Here is a 13384-nt window from a genome sequence, read left to right on the forward strand (position 1 = left end):
TATGGAAAAGATACAAGTGAAAAGATTTTTATTTTTAGAATAGACAATATCTCCTATCTCTCTCTCACTCCAATCCCAAAATCAATAAGGAATATCATTTAAATTTAATGCCCCAAGTGACATTTTTAAGACATAGTTAGGATTCTTAAGAAAATTACCCAAAAGGTAACACTGTTGAGCTAGGTTGTCATTGATGTCAATATGGCAATATTCTGGATACTAGAGGATGACATGAAGCCAAGGGGATGCAGAGCAGATTCATGAAGAGACAGGAGCAAGCCCATTAGGATAGCCAAGCCATAAGCATAGAGGAAGCAAACAAAGCAAGAGAGGCATTCATATATGCAAGGAGGTCTTTGAAAGACACTGCCAAGCCAGAGGAGCCACATTGGACTAAGAGGAGCTGCAGGAGGAACCATAAAGCAAGGAGGCATATCAGAGTCATCAGGAGCCATCGGAGGAGCAATGGATGCGTTTAAAACAAAAAGGAGCAGACAGAGTCACCAGAGGAGCAGATGGAGACGAAGAGGAGCTAACAGAGCACGAAGCACCACCATCGGAGCCATAGAGGAAGCAGACAGAGCTAGAGGAGCCCAAGTGGAGCACACAGAGTGCTGTAACACTATCCACGGCATAAACATGCATATGGAAGTAAAGATCTATATATGCATTTAACGCAAACAGAGCTATCGGAGGCGGAAGATTTAGACTCATATGCAAATACACTGATGTATGCATTCTTTAACAGCTGTTGAACACTGTTGAAAAAGTTGGAGAAAAGTTGCTAAAACATCAATTTCTCCATTGCTGAAACACCGACACTTGTCAAAAATTTGCTGATACACCAGTTTCAGCGTTGCTGCAACACCAGTTTCAGCGTTGCTGTAACACCAGTTTCGGTGTTGCTGAAACACCAGTTTCAGCGTTGCTGTAACACCAGTTTCGGCGTTGCTGAAACACCAGTTTCGGCGTTGCTGAAACACCTCCGTGACGAAATTATATTTCTACGTTGTTGAAACACCTCCGTGATGAAATTATATTTCGGCATTGCTGAAACACCTTCGTGACGACATTATATTTTTGTGACAACACATCAATCGAAGGTAATCATGAGGAAGATAAAGCGAATGGAGGAGGGAAGCCGGAAGGTCAAGCGAGTGTTGAGGAAGCCGAAGCTCAAGCGAGAGAGGAGGAAGCCAAAGAGCCATTGAGTAAGTGGAAATGAATGGACAAAGGTATGAGAATTTATAAAACAGTAAAAATAGAGAGCTGTTGTAGTTGGAGCTATTGTGGTTGTGGCAAAGAACCAGAATGTATGCCAACAGACGCAGTAGAGGTGGTTAAGCGTTGTATGATGTTGTTGTAGCTGCTGTTGGTGTTGCTGTTGCTGTAGCTGCTATTGTTGCTGTTACTGTTGCTGTAGCCGTTGCTGCTGTAGCTGTTGTTGTTGTTGGTGCTGCTGCTGCTGCTGTTGCTGCAGCTGCTGAAAGTTGCTGAAATACGCTGTGAAGGCCGTTACAGCTGCTGAAAGCTGCTGAAATGCGCTGGAGGAAATAGAGGCCATGTGAGGGTCCAACAGAACAGAAACAGGGTGCAGCAGAACATAAAGAGGGATGAAGGACCAACAGAATAGTAGGCAGTCGAAGGGGAGAAACAATCAGTAGAAAAACAGTCATGCTGAAGCATTCATTGTGACAGTGAGAACATAAGCTTGAACAAAAAATTGTTCTTTATACAGAGTTTAGTGCAGCTAACAGAAGACTGACTAAAGCTGTGTGAAGACATTATCAGAGAGAAAAATGGCTATTGGAGACTATGTGTGGGCAGAGTGCAAAGTTGTAAAGACTCATTCATAAGAAGACTGGTTGTCATTGATACTGTAGCTTGGAGACTACAGTGAAGCTGTAAATAGATAGAACTCAGCAGAGAAGAGTTCTGAGAGCAGAAGGATTGGAGTCCTTGGGGTTGGTGCCTCAAAAGTGAGAAGGATTGAAGTCCTTGGGCTGGTGCCTCAGAAGTAAGTAGGATTGGAGTCCTTGGGGTTGAAGCCTCAGAAGGAAGAAGGATTGAAGTCCTTGAGAGTTTGTGCTCCTAAGTCCAAGATTGGTGTCTTGGCAAAATAGAGTTGGTGCTCTGGAGGTTGGAGCCTCACCAAAGTCCAAGTTGGAGCTTGGCAACTGATTGCAACCATCTAGATATTGTATCTACTTTACTGCACAGTTTATATTAATAAAAGCATTTATTCTTGCTGTTCATCTTGTGTTCTGAATATATATGTTTTAACTGGTAAAACAATAGTGGGAAAAAGAAATACTAATTCACCCCCCCTCTCAGTATTTCCAACAAACACAATTCTTGTTATTGTTAGATCTATGCACTAGGGATTTCTCTAAAATCCACTTTAACAAGCATCTTTCCATGTGCTCAATATTCTCAATAAAAATAACATACTTTGTGGTGTTGATGTGTAATTTCTATTAAGTTTCTACTTTTATGGATCTTCGGGAATTCCTAAACATAAACTTCTTAGACTAAATAAGAAGCGATCAATTTGTAATATTCTTTTTTTGTGGATATGGTTAACATGGACGGAATCTACCCATGGTATTTACCATGTTAGTTTCCCATGGCATCGAACCATGGTATTTGCCTTCGTTTTTCAAGTGAAAACAATAAAATAAAGTCTCTAGAGATTCAATGAAGCATATAAAAGGGGATAGGAGCCTAACAATGTAATCATCCAGAGTTATTTATCTATTTTTCTTTTGTTGAGAGATTTTCAAGGCAAGTTCTAGTTGATCCCAAGGAAAAAAACCCCATGGGAGTAATTCTCTGGTGGATCCATCAAGGATCTAAGATTGTGCTTCAGTATCTTTAATTTCTCTGTTGATGGGAAGCCATACATGCCAAGGCACAAGATTTAGCAGTGCTTCTGTGGGCATGTAATTTTGTTTATATTTATTTACATAAATAAGATGCTGCATTCTCAGATCTTTATTGTGTCCAGTGTTTTTAATACAAGAATTTTATTAGAACACCTACAATGTACCAGAACTGATTAAAATTTTGATGATTAGGAAATTACAGTGGTATCAGAGCTATGCATCCCACTAGCCTGAGGGTTTTATTGGAAAATTCTAAATTATTTGCAGGGCTATTTGGAGGTTTCATGCAGGGAACTTTGGCGGAATTTATGTTCACCCTAGCCAACATTTCCATCTTCGATGGAATTTCGTATCATCCTAGTTGGTTCTATTTTACTTTGCCAAATTTTTAGATTGGACTTGGGTCTGCTTTACCATATTTATCCATTAAAGTTTACGGGGTCAAGATAGAACCCCTATCAGATTTGAGGTTCTCTTTTCAATTGTATTGCAAGGTTGTGAGATTTGTTGTAGGAAGTACTACCATCTTGACTATAATTTGATTACAGGTCTATAGAAATCCAACAGAAGATTTCATCTCCTTCTAGTGGGTCAAATGCGAAGGGTTCAAAGGCTAAATTCTAAGAACAGGTATCATATCAGATTATATCCGTTTCATTTCAAGATCAATGGTATGAATATATTTTTGTAATCTATATTGGAAAGAGGTTAGATCATTTAAATCTAAGTAGGAGACCCTGCCTTTCGATGCCATTTTTAAGTTGCTCGTAGATCTAAAGTGTCTCCTTGAAATAATTGTGGATTGATTTCATTGGATGTAAAAGAGGTCAAATTGCAAATGTTGGAAGATCAAGTTTCTAAACTTGATCCCAAGGAAGAATATAAATTATTTAATCAAGCTCATCCTAGGATTGATGTTGAACCCATAGCCAAACTTGGAGATTGATCACTTGGAGGCCACATTTCTTTTCCAAAGATTGCGCATTTCAATGGTCCTTGCTCCACGCATTTTCCAGAATTCTTTCTCTTGTAGTGTTTTCTTCTCAAAGATATACGAAAAGAACCCACTTAAGACTGTGGATGATAAATAGTATCAATAATATAAATGGCTGCTAAAAATTGTAGATCTGCAACAAATGATAGAAACAAAAGCTGCGAAAGTCCTAATCTATGCCACAATCATAGTTAAACAACAAAAAGAAACAGTAATAACTCAAATAATCCAATGGAAACTATATATACAAAGAATAGATTTTTTTATAACAAGTGTGAAGGGAACAAATAAATGTTAGCTGTCCCCCTCTATGGGATGGGTTCTTGGCTATCCTCAAACATCTTCATCTTCATTAGAGTCTCTCTCCTCTATAATGTGAAAATCTAACAAATAGAATGTTTGAGCTTAATGGGAGCTCAAATGGCAGAGAAATAGAGTGCATTAACGAAAATAATTAGAGTTATAGTAGTGAATGCAACAATGAAAATAGTCAAAAGTGAATAATGAATGGAAAACCCTTCTAATTATAACAAAATATTGAGTTATCCTTGAATAATGAGCAATAATAAAATATTATTAACCCCATTCTTGGAATAACCACTTGGAATATTTTATTGTATTTGGTTAGGAGGGAAAAAATATTTAAACTTTTATTTAGAAATAATAAATAAATAAATGATTTATTTATCGTCTCAACAAATTCGTTAAGGAATAATAAAGAAATAATGATTTATTTAATTATTCCCAAGGAATTTTTCAAATTTGACAAGGAATAATAATTAATTATTCCTAGATAAAAATAATATAATTAATAATTTATCTGTTGATTTTTCATAATTGGGTCAAATATGACACAGAATAATAATTGAATAATGGTTTAATTAATTATATCTAGAAGGAAATCAAATAAATAGTGATTTATTTAACTATTCTGCATGAGTTTAATTATAAATTACTTAACAAAGGTGGTTTATTAAGTAATTTTTCACAGTGAAAGAGATTTTACTATTATAAAATTCGCTTTACATGGTGTAGTTTGATCCATCTATTAAATTAGGCTAGATGATCAATATTTTGGTGATAACAGATTTCCCCCCAATGTACGAGTGTTAGGAGGAAAACATATGACCAAAATGTGTTGTAAAGACACAATCACTACACAACAAAGTGGAGTGAGAGAGAGAGAGATAGAGAGAGACCAATACAATTGAAGCAGGAGGATAGGGAGAGAGGGGGCAAGACCAATACAAGTCACCTTTTATGTTGTGGTACCAGACCTCAATGAGGCGGGGGAAGCATACATATACCCGCCGAGATAACTTTGTACAAAAATAATGGTGTGTTGAGAAACATCAAACTGTGCAATGAAGTACATGTTGAATGGTACATGACATGTTGGCATAACTAAGTCAAAAATTAGTACAATGTGTCCCATATATATAATGCACCTGGAAAAATATGAGCAAGGATTGAATATAATATGAACTAATTACATGAGATATAATGGCCTTTCCCTCAAAAAATGGGTTGGAGGGAGGGTAGAACAACCGAAGAAGCACTGTTGAAGAAGGAAGGGATCTGCAAAACTAAATGGATCATCTGAAGGAGATGTGCATGTTATGAACACTGTGATTGGTAGGAACCGAACCCATTATATCTGCAGAACTGCATCTAAGGCTGTTTCATAATAGGAATGCATCCGAGCATGTGGGGGGCTACCTGAAGGGCCACCCCCTCATGAGGTCTCAAACATCTCACACACACCTAGGAACCACTCTATTGATGGGATAAGCTTCCCCTTAATAGAGATACATGAACCAACTGGAGGCGCATCCATTTCATCAAACCGACCTCTAGAATGTTCTAGAAGTAACCACAAGTAACTTTTTCAAGATAAAACTCGCGCATTTTGTCTTTTACAGAGGGACGCACCTGTCCCTTTACATACAGAGCGTCCATGGACGCAGTTTTTGTGAACAAGGTCCGCGTCCCCGCAGGTAAGACTAGAGAGAACCTGCGACCCCAGAGATAAACATGATTTTTACAAGACTTTCTCTCTTTTTGAGTTTGAGATGGATAACAGAGGCATAGACTTGCCTAAGAGGGTAGCATGACTGTTGATTTGAGCCATACTAACTGTAAGTAGTCAAGGTGACATTTTATAGTGTAACACACTCGTATATCTACTGCATCACTCGACCATCGAGTGTATGGATCAGGAACATGAAACAACCAAGTCAAAGGGCAATAATGTGTCCCTCTACTCGATCCAAAGTACCAAACAAGAATGGAAGCTGGAACCATGATACACCGCCCTCTAGGTCGTTCTTATGGAATAAATGAGCCGATGTCGACAGAATAGGGCCCACAATAGGTGAGGCAATGAGGATCCTCAACTAAGGTATGAGGGAAAATAGTAATGTGACTGATGGACTGACACCAGGTATAATGGAAAATGTGGGATTGAGGGACAAATAGACGAATTCCCTTGTCAGAGCATAAAGTGCATGGTTGACTTGGCAGCAACTGACTCAACTCCAGATGGAATGTGGACAGTATGACTGGAGGCTAAAATAGGCAAGATGAGATGAATGGTATCAAAATATGGATGGAATACTATGATATGATATAATGGGATTTGAAACAGACTCCATGGATGCACAGGTGACTCATCGCGGATGTTCTGAACAATAATGACTCGATGATGCTGCCACACAGAATAGGCCCAGTAGGGACCATGAAAAAATGAGTAAATGATGGTTACAGATGATGAAAATTGACAGGTGAGATGACAAGTTCCAAGGGAAGGTGGTCCCCAAATTACAAGTGTGGCATATGAAGAAATCTGATTTTGAGAGGTGACGAAATGACCCTTCTTGGAAAAATGGCTTCCTAGTGAAGTTTCAAATCATCCAAAACTGAGAAAGACTCATTATGGTACTCGATGAGAGACTTCCAATGATGTTGATGGTTCATCAAGCTAAGCTACCATTTGGTCAAATTAGGCGATAGAAAAATTGTGGATTTTTCTATGAAAGGACATTTTCCCTCCAATTAGAATTCATTTTTTATTTGAGTTGTGGTAAATTTGGAGAGGACGAAAGGGCCCTAAATCTTGTGGAGATCATAGCGAACAAACCAACCATCAAAATCAGGATCTGTGACTTTTAGGTAGTGGCCTTACTCATCTCTTCAATTTCAGTTATTTATTTCGTGATTTTTGGCTCCTGGTAGCTCCCTGGGAGACCCTTGCTCCTGTTCATGGTATAATCACACTTTTTGTGCCTAGAAGTGCAATTTGGATCACAAGAAATAGGTGAAAACCTGTGATCTCACACTTTCTGGGCATAAAACTATGATTTGGGGTTGAAAAGAGGGGTGGTTTGCTCGCTTAGTGGGGGTTGTAGGTTGATTAGTGTAGACCAGTGTTTTCTTCTGTCAACTGACAAGACATGTGGTGTTTTGCAAGCATGGAAGAGCTAAAAATCAACTGGTGTGAGTCAGACTTGGATACCCTCTCATCTGAGATTCAGATGGATCACAGGGTTTGAGGGGCATTGACTCGCTATGGGGTTCTCAAGTTGGTAGAGAAGCCATTGATGAGGGCAGGTTAGCCCTTGCTATTGAGAATAGTGAGCTATTGGGATCCAGACCATGAGGTATTTTTTATGCAACGGCATAATATTGAGCTCACATTACAGGATATTTATTTCTTCACCGAACTCCCTCTCCTCAGAGTGGTGGGGTATATACATCTAGTGTTTCCTTATGGGAGGAACATTATAAAGTTTGTGGAGAACCATTGTCCACAAGATATGCATGTGAAGGGCATGACTATCTCGATTGGTGATTTAGACCGACTAGAGACATAGGTTGTTTCTACAGCTGTGCTATGGGTCTTGGGCAGCTATGTGTTCCACCAAATCACTAGTGGGCAGATGATGCTAATTGAGAGTGTTTTGGCTAGGACCTACTATGGGTGGGCTGAGATGATGCTGTCATCGGTGAAATGATAGTTAAGTCTATGTAGGTGAGCCATGATTATGTTTTTGGTATAGTACTATGCGCATTCTTCTTTGAGAAGATACCCACCATCCTTAATCATGTATAGATCTGATATGGGGGCCCACAGGAGCCCAGGGTCCTGTTGGCCTTATGGCTAAAGTGTTGTCCTTGATGGCAATTCTTACAGGTGATGTATCACTGTACAACAGGTCAGTAGCAGAGATTGATGATTAGCTCACAAATAATGAAGAAAATAAGAGGTACGCAGGTACGCCATACAAAAGGTGCGGACCCGCAGGCATGTCATATATAAAGTGCGTACATAGCCGCAGGTACACCATGTAAAAGATGCGGACCCTAGTTCACGCACTTTCATGCAGTGGAAAAGTATTCTCACGTGGGAATCCAATGGTGGACCATAGTATTTAGCCCGACGTATTTGATCTTATGGTTTGGTCAGTGGCATTGTTTTATATTATTATTATTATTATTGAGCCCCATGTTTTTGGGTCCCTTATATTGGTTATCTATGGTATTGATTCATGGTTTTAGCAAGAGCTTGCCTATATAAACCAAAGGAGATCATTTGGCTAGACACTTGTGAAATTAGAACATCTTAAGTGAAGCAAGATCTGAAATTCTTGTAATCGGTTTGTGAAGAGATATCTGAATCTAAGTCAAGGAGAAACATGAGGATTACAAGTCGGATCTACTAATGGGTCGATATCTCCTCGGCGCATGTTCAGATTTGTAGATCTGACATTCTGGGTTATCCCTGAAGTTTGGAAATTATCTATACCCGCAGGACCGCAAGTACAGTGAAGGAAAAGTGCGAAGGTACGCAGGCCCAGAAGCACTGAAGGTGCGGAGGTGCGCAGGCATTCCATTAGACACAGAGCGGAGGTGCGCAGGCATTCCATTAGACACAGAGCGGAGGTGCGCAGGAAGTCCGTGAGGCACAGTGCGGGGGTACGCAAGAAAGCAGTTGGAAACAGTGCGGATGTACGCAGGTGTTCTATGGGTGAAGCTGCGGACTTTTGATGAAATCTATTTAGCTGCCCTTGTTTATTATTGTTGTGTTTTGGGTTTTGAAGTGATGTCTGGTTTCTGGTATTAAGTTATGATAACAGTATTCTGAGAAGTGATAGATTCAGTTTTGATAGATGAATGGATTGGGTTCATAATGACTTATCCTTATATGATCTGATTGTTGACACACATGCTTTACTTGTATATGGTGATTGGGTAATTCAGAAGATTGATTGATTATGAGCTTCAATGTTATTTATGGGTCCAGTATGAAAATTGGATGAAACGTGGCCTTTCAGATTATGTGTTGTGCTTCAGTGTATCCAGTATGAAAATTGATGAAACGTGGTGCCTGGAGGAGAGAAGATTGTAGGCCGGCGCCTACATACTAGTATCTAAGCTAGTACAAGAGCTAAGAGAAAACTTTGGAGCATTGCAGCAGGTAGCATCCTGCGTACTAGTAAATGGATCGGCTAGTACAAGAGCAAAGGGGGTTGTAGCTCTCGTACTGGTATAAGTCTGCACCAGTACAAAATATTGTAAAAGGATTTTCTTATTAAGAAGAAGATTGAGATGACTTGCAGCAGGTGGTTTTCTCCCGCATTGGGTTTCCACCTTATATCATGGTGTTCATGTGTGTGACTTATGTGTGATGATCTATTCTATGTTACTGCATCTGTTTACTATTAATGTGGTTAATAATGTTCTAATGCACTCACTAAAGATCAATTAACTAAATCATAAGAAGTTGTGGAAGTAGCATATATGAATAAGAGTTTGGAAATGAAAAAGTTTTATTGACTTGATAATACTGATTCACCCCCCCTCTCAGTATTATTTCCAACAATTGGAATCAGATCAGGTCCTTTGGTAGAAGCTTGATCGCTTGAAGGAGATCCGTGAAATAATGGGAAAGAAGCTTAATAAGAAAGCGCCTAAGAAGAAGAAGTCATCTCAGAAGAACTATGACAATGGGAGAATCGATTGGGGATTAGGTATAAGAAGCTCTTCAGATTCAGAATCAGATTCAGAATCATTATCAGGTATGAATATATTATCCTCTGATGTTCCAGCTATCTTTCCTTTTGGAAGAGATGAAAGTGATAGCGAAACTACTGAATTTGCTCTTATGGGTGAACAAGAAAGATATCAAATAGAGGCAGAATTTAAAAGGCTGACAGACAAAATTAGAGATCAACAAGATCTATTGAACAAAAGGGAATGTGACTTCAAAGAAGAAGCTACCAAAATAAAGGCCCAGTTAGAAGAAGGAAACAAGGTAAGAAAACTACTCAAGCACAAGGAAGACCAATGTAAAAAATTGCAGCATGAAGTGACATCATTAAGAAAAGAAGTCAACGAAAGAAGCACAACCATCAAGAAACTCAAAGATAGATCCAGCTACTATGAAAATCTTGAAGCTACAATCTTCTCACTAAAAGGAGATCTTGAAGAATCAAAGAAGCAGAATACAGATCTACTCCAAGCTATTGCAAAACAAGAAAACGAAGTCACCAGCTTAAAAAATCAGCTGGAATGTGCAGTCAGAATTCGTCAAATGCAGCAGGATCTGAATGAAGAACAAGAAAAGGAGATTCTTAAACTAAGGGAGCAAATGGAAGAAGGAAGGAAAGTTGAAGAATATTTGAAGAAGCAATCTCTTGAAAAGGAAGAACAGCTTCAGGTTGAGGTAAATATCTTGAAAGGTAAATTAGAAGAAAAGGATAAGCTTTTACGATTTCAAGATAGTTCTAAAGTCTTGGACGATATTCTTAGTAGTTAAAGGTCTCCTGCTATAAAGACTGGTCTTGGTTTCCATGAATCTGTTGAAGGTGAATCTAGTTCACAAGGTGAGGCAAGGAACTCTAAAGAGAAATCTAAAGTGATCAACGAAGAAATGAAAGATCAATCTCATCATCAACCAAGGAAAGAGATTGCTCAAAGAAAATCCTTTACTCCTCCTATGAATAATGTTGAATGTTATGTATGTCATAATCTTGGACATGTTGCAGCTAGATGTAGAAGAAGAAGGGTTCAAGACCATTATGCAGAAAGATCATCACATTCAAGGTACTTTAATGGATATTGCTTTGCTTGCAATATGTATGGTCACAAAGCTGCTGACTGTTAAAGGAGGAATATGAAACATGTAAGATGTTATGCATGTAACAAGCTTGGACATATAGCTAAGGAATGCAGGAACAAAGTATGGGCACCATATCAAAAGGAGAAAATGTCATCATCACGCTTGAAGATATGGAAGAAAAAGGAAGTACAGTCAGAAAAAAGCGGCACAACACCACATACAAACTTATACCAGTACGCAGGCTTCTACCTGCAGAGGGCTACAACCCTCCTCTCATTCTCCAGACTCTCCTGGAAGGGAGCTACCACCCCCTTAGCTCTTGGGGGAGCATGTACTCAGGGCGAGCATAACCCTTTGCCCTTGATGTCAAAGGGGGAGAGATTGTGGTGTTGTTGCCATCAAGTCCAAAGGAGGAGATTGTTGGCATTATGATGCATGTGTTGTACTTGATGGCAACCCACTCATAGAAGAACTTCTCACTTGTATCCATTCAGATTAATCTACAGAAGAGATGTCAGATATGACAGAATACATGGATGTAGGATAGTTCAAAGGAATCAAATGGCAAGTTCTTAGTATGACAAGTAAGCTTTGCCATCAAGTCCAAAGGGGGAGATTGTTGGCATTATGGGTAAAGTGTTGTCCTTGATGGCAACTCTTACAGGTGATGGATCACTATACAAAAGGTCAGTAGCAGAGATTGATGATTAGCTCACAAATAATGAAGAAAATAAGAGGTACGCAGGTACGCCATACAAAAGGTGCGGACCCGCAGGCATGTCATATATAAAGTGTGTACATACCCACAGGTACACCATGTAAAAGGTGCGGACCCTAGTTGTTATGCTCTTAACCTGCAAAGTAATACATAACATAGAATATGCGAAGAAAAGATACCCAGAACACAGAATATGCGAAGAAAATATACCCAGAACACAGAATAGAAATGATTTTATTACTCAGAGAGAAATGTTCACAGGCCTCTTCGAGGGGGCAACCTCCAATAGAGCAGAGCTCGATTACAAAACAAGACACGATACTCCTCGCAGGGAGTCTCTATCCTTTATATATGACTCATACATGCAATACCACGGGCCAATACCGTGGGTTTTATTATTACCATCTATCTAATACTACTGCCCATTTACCATCTATCTAATACTACCGCCCATTTGCAACTAACTGTGGTCCCACCATTAATTGCGGGTTAGCCACTTACAAATATTAATATGGGCTTTATTGACTCTTGACCATGACGTGATCCCATGACATAAATAAGGGGGTTAGGGTGGGACCCTAACACTAGTTCACGCACTTTCATGCAGTGAAAAAGTATTCTCACGTGGGAATCCAATGGTGGACCATAGTATTTAGCCCGACGTATTTGATCCTATGGTTTGGTCAGTGGCATTGTTTTATATTATTATTATTATTATTGAGCCCCATGTTTTTGGGTCCCTTGTATTGGTTATCTATGGTATTGATTCATGGTTTTAGCAAGAGCTTGCCTATATAATGAAAAGGAGATCATTTGGCTAGACACTTGTGAAATTAGAAGATCTTAAGTGAAGCAAGATCTGAAATTCTTGTAATCGGTTTGTGAAGAGATAGCTGAATCTAAGTCAAGGAGAAACATGAGGATTACAAGTCGGATCTACTAATGGGTCGATATCTCCTCGGCGCATGTTCAGATCTGTAGATCTGACAGTCTGGGTTATCCCTGAAGTCTGGAAATTATCTATACCCGCAGGACCGCAAGTACAGTGAAGGAAAAGTGCGGAGGTACGCAGGCCCAGAAGCGTTGAAGGTGTGGAGGTGCGATGGCATTCCATTAGACACAGAGCGGAGGTGCGCAGGAAGTCCGTGAGGCACAGTGCGGGGGTACGCAGGAAAGCAGTTGGAAACAGTGTGAATGTACGCAGGTGTTCTATGGGTGAAGCTGCGGACTTTTGATGAAATCTGTTTAGCTGCCCCTGTTTATTATTGTTGTGTTCTGGATTTTGAAGTGATGTCTGGTTTCTGGTATTAAGTTCTGAGAACAGTATTCTGAGAAGTGATAGATTCAGTTTTGATAGATGAATGGATCGGGTTCATAATGACTTATCCTTATATGATATGATTGTTGACACACATGCTTTACTTGTATATGGTGATTGGGTAATTCAGAAGATTGATTGATTATGAGCTTCAATGTTATTTATGGGTCCAGTATGAAAATTGGATGAAACGTGGCCTTTCAGATTATGTGTTGTGCTTCAGTGTATCCAGTATGAAAATTGATGAAACGTGGTACCTGGAGGCAAGGATAATTCTAGGGGCGAATGTTCGCCGTTTGGGGGAATTAAGGGGTTTTAAATTTTTAGTGGGCGAATATTTTGTATCATA

This window comes from Pinus tabuliformis, chromosome 1_1, assembly GCF_031772625.1.
Source record: "Pinus tabuliformis cultivar Carrire ecotype Pingquan chromosome 1_1, CPIR1, whole genome shotgun sequence".
Taxonomy (NCBI): domain Eukaryota; kingdom Viridiplantae; phylum Streptophyta; class Pinopsida; order Pinales; family Pinaceae; genus Pinus; species Pinus tabuliformis.